We start from the raw sequence: 4,520 nt of genomic DNA on the forward strand, positions 1-4,520 counted from the left end.
AATGAAGCACTTCCATCGCATGTCACTGAATTCATCAAGACTTTACTTTGTGAAAAGGGAGAAGGTGAGCATTTTTACAATATGAAGTGTGTTAAAATAAATGTGATAATTGTCTTAATTTTAAAAGATGGAAATATATTACACATGATTATTCAAATGATATGAAAAAAAATTTCAAGTATGTCACTTTTTCTTTATCTCATGGAGGTGAATCAAGAAGGATTAATTTGGTTGAAGATGAAGTTACCATCAAAGAATTTATTGACACATTTAAGACTATCTAGATTTGTCAATATGTCCAATATAGTCATACATCACGATGGCAAGACATGCAATTTCGAACTAGCCGAGATACTTTTCCATTTGGTGTTGTATTATTTGTTATTGACTTCGCAGAAAACTATCCCATTTCACCACAAAAAGAAATATAAAGCCAATATTACCATTCAAAACAAGTTACAATTTTGGTCCATGTATCTTATAGGCATGCAAAGGAGCATATTGATCGAAGACAAAGTACACCAAAAAAGAGAATAGTGATCAAAGAGGTTCACTTTTATGTCAGTGATGATTCAGATCATGATACTCTTTTTTTGCAGCATTCTTTCAATAAGTTTTTTGATTCTCTTATAAAGGATAAAGGTTCCACTTTTAGAGAACATTGGGTTTGGTCAAATGGTTGTGTGGGGCGATTCAAATCAGTAAGATCATTTTATTGGTTGTGTTGTCTTCATTGTAACATCAAAATTAGACATACATGGAGCTTCTTTGAAAGTGGTCATCATTGTTTGGAAGAAAACCTTGGGTAGAAATAAACCTAGGGTAAATAGCAACAACAATATGTGGATGTACACACCTAGTAACTCTATAACCTCTAATCCTAGTTTGAAAAACATAATAAGGGAAATCCTCTTAGACATTCTCTCTTCCAAACTCTCCAGGAAGTTCTTGCAACTCCCAAAACTGTGTATCACCGCATACACTTTTTCTCATCGCCTTGGTTATGAGTTGGAACATCCTCGGTTGATCCTGATCAAATCTTTTTATGCAATCTAGAAGTGATTGTAAACTAGTGTGCATGTATCTTATGTTTTGATAATTGTAGTATGTAGGGAGTGTATTTTGAAGTAAAGGACAAAGTAGTTAATTGGTGCTAAACATGGAAAATTTTAGGGGCGAATGTTCACCCTTTGGGGAAATTAAGAGGTTTTAAATTTTTAGTGGGCGAATATTTGTATCATAGTACATTTTTACAAAGCCTCAAATAGCCCACCTTATTTTAAGGGAGAGGGTAAAAAAGGTAAATTTAGCCCTTGAAATTAGGAGTTACAACCTTCCATTCGCCCTAATTTTCAAGAATAGGTTTTATTTAAGTGAATCCTTTGGGCCAAATACGATATTTATAAAAGAGGTATGGTAAATTAATAAAAACATAAATAAATGAGAGGTATGGTAAATAAATAAAACAATTTTTATATTTACTCCATAAGTCACCTTATATACATGCAAGGGTGTAAACAAATAAAAATATAAATAAAGTGGAGGTATGGTAAATAAATAAAACCTCTTTTTATATTTAGTCCATAACCCTCTTTCTATTTATGAAGGCTCAAAAAAGAGGTTTTATTTAAGTGAATCCTATGGGCGAAATACCATAAATGTAAAAGAGGTATGGTAAATTAATAAAAATATAAATAAACAAATAAAACATTTTTTTTTATATTTACTCCATAAGTCACCTTATATTTACGAACACTCAAAAAATGGGTTATATTTAGGTGAAACTTATGAGAAAAATACTATGGGCCAAATACCATGGGCTAGATTATTATTAATACCATGCAAAAAAATATTATTAACCTAATTAGGCTGATAGTCCTTTCCTATTGAAAGAGACTTTCGTCGTCTTTTTCAATCTCACGTTGACACCTGGACCGTCTACGCTTTTGATCTCCGTCTGACATTTGTGCACAGTTTTTTTAGCGCGACCAGTCTGCTTTAACGCATTTTCAGGTTTTTAGCGCCACCCGTCGTCATGGTCTTCATCATCCTGTCTCGTCATGCTCTTCATCATCCTTCAGACGAAATGGTAGGAATTTCTATTACGGTCTTCATCCTTCATAGGTATTTCTGTTATGGTCTTCGTCCTTCATGCAGAATGATATCCATTTGTGATATCAAAGATCAAATCCGAGATGGTGCAGTCAACCACTTAAATAAAAAAAGGCCAGAGGAATCGACGAGCATTATCCAGGCCCTGCAGCAATCGACATAGTTAAAGTTGTGTCCATAGTCTCAGGGTTCCATGGCCATGGCGATCGCAGCGGGAGCTGCGTTTTGTACGTTACCCTCATTGTCCTCCTCCTTAGAATTGAATAATTGGAAGCCCTTGAATTCCAATACCCACCTTCACTTCAACCATAATAGGAGCCTAAACACTGCCAGATTATCAGTGAGAGCCATGTCCTCGTCGACCGGCGTCCTGACGCAGGATCAGTTGAAAAAATTGGCTGCAGAGAAAGCCGTGGAATATGTGGAGAGCGGCATGGTGCTGGGATTGGGCACCGGCTCCACCGCTGCCTTTGCCGTGGCTAGAATCGGGGAGCTTATGAAGGTCGGGGAGCTGAAAGACATCGTGGGTGTCCCCACCTCCAAGCGCACTGCCGAGCAGGCCGCGTCTCTAGGCATCCCCCTCTCGGTGCTTGATGATCACCCCAACATTGACCTCGCCATCGATGGCGCCGACGAGGTCGACCCGGAGCTCAACCTCATCAAGGGCCGCGGTGGCATGTTGCTCCGAGAGAAGATAGTGGATGCTGCCTCCGCAAAGTTCATGGTCATCGTCGACGAATCGAAGCTCGTCAGTGGCCTCGGCGGCAGCGGCCTAGCAATGCCTGTGGAGGTGGTGCCCTTCTGTTGGAAGTACAATGCTTCGAGGCTGCAATCCCTCTTTCAGGTCGAGGGCTGCGAGGCGAAGCTCAGGATGGACGGTGACAAGTCGTACGTTACGGATAACGCCAATTACATTGTGGATTTGTATTTCAAGACTCCGATCAAATATTCGAGGGCTGCGGCTAAAGCCATGCTGGTTTTCGAAGGCGTGGTCGAGCACGGGCTCTTCTTGGATATGGACACGGCTGTAATCATTGCTGGGGTGGAAGGTGTTAGGGTCAATACCAAGTGAGAAATTTTTGGGTTGCCGTGATGACTGTCGGTGTCCGGGTAGCTTTCCGTAATCAGCTAGAAATAAATGCAATATAAATATTGCATGCATTTGTATCGAGTTAGCAGGTAATTGTTTGACTAAATTCAAATCGTTTAGGCCATATGGGGCTTTGGGTCACTGTACCTATTTGGCATGAGACCAAGTGTTTCCTTTCTACAATATCTTACATTGAACGACGTATACAGTTTCTCTGAAAAGCCTGCAAATGTTGAAAAAGTTGTTTGAAATTAGCAAATGACAAATTTTTCTATCCAATTATTATTCAATTTCATAGGCAGAGTTGCCGGACGTTTCTTTGTGATGTTTTTGCCCTTTAAACGCAACATTTGCCATCTTGTTCTACTATCTGTTGTTTAAATGTTTATCAATTAAGCTTGTTCCATTTCAGTAGAAACATCTGGTATTGGATGTATCAAATATATTTAAATTGATTATCATTTTACACTGGTCAAAAATATTGTTGCTCAAACCAATCTCTTTCACTTAAATTTGATGCTTCATTTCATAGGATTAGAAAAGTATTTCCTGAATTTGTTTATCATTTTACACTGGTCAAAAATATTGGTGCTCTAACTAAACTATTGTTCTTAAATTTGATGCTTCATGTCATAGGTTTAGAACAGTATTTTGTGATTTTGCTTATCTATTTGCATTAGCAGACAGCAGTCTTAAAATGATGCACTAAGTTGGCCCATAAATTTGAATTTTCCTCCAACGTACTTGCGAGTATGCTGGTTACCAGTGGCAAATTAATTTTTACACATTTATCTGTGAATAATTTGTTCTTTGTTATTTGCAATATGCCAATTTGCCATCTGACCATGGAACATCTTTCATTCAAACTGGTATATTTATTTTCAGAAAAACCACTTTTTTTGAGCTTTATGGGTACAAACTGCGCAATTTTTTTTGGACATTTCACATGTTTTTACATATTTTATATCCAGAAAGGTCAAGCAACATGATGACTAACTGTGAAAGCTTATACACTCAAACCATTTGTACTTTTTGCATAACAGCTCCAAGATCTTCCCAAGCTCTTCTGGTAAAAGGTAAACTGCTTTTCCTACATATGGCCATTGCATATGTGGTGCATAATGTTCAAGGATCGCTAAAGATTGCTTGTGAACTTATAAGTGTGGTAGCTCCCCATGTCAATCCTTTGGAGTATTTCTAGAGCCGGATAAAATTCTTAATGCAGCATTGGAAAACTTTAGCATTGCATATTTGCAGATTTTTGGTTGAGTGAAATCTGTTTTCAAATGGTCTTTGAAGGTTCAGGAACAGGAACCAT

At 37.9% G+C, this 4,520-nt stretch overlaps 1 pseudogene; it reads left to right on the forward strand.

The window, feature by feature from the left end:
• The first annotated feature begins 2,273 nt into the window (after window positions 1-2,273).
• On the forward strand, window positions 2,274-3,212 carry LOC149192087 (putative ribose-5-phosphate isomerase 3, chloroplastic pseudogene; annotated as a pseudogene).
• The last annotated feature ends 1,308 nt before the right edge of the window (window positions 3,213-4,520 follow it).

This window comes from Pinus tabuliformis, chromosome 2_2, assembly GCF_031772625.1.
Source record: "Pinus tabuliformis cultivar Carrire ecotype Pingquan chromosome 2_2, CPIR1, whole genome shotgun sequence".
In the NCBI taxonomy this organism is placed as follows: Eukaryota; Viridiplantae; Streptophyta; class Pinopsida; order Pinales; family Pinaceae; genus Pinus; species Pinus tabuliformis.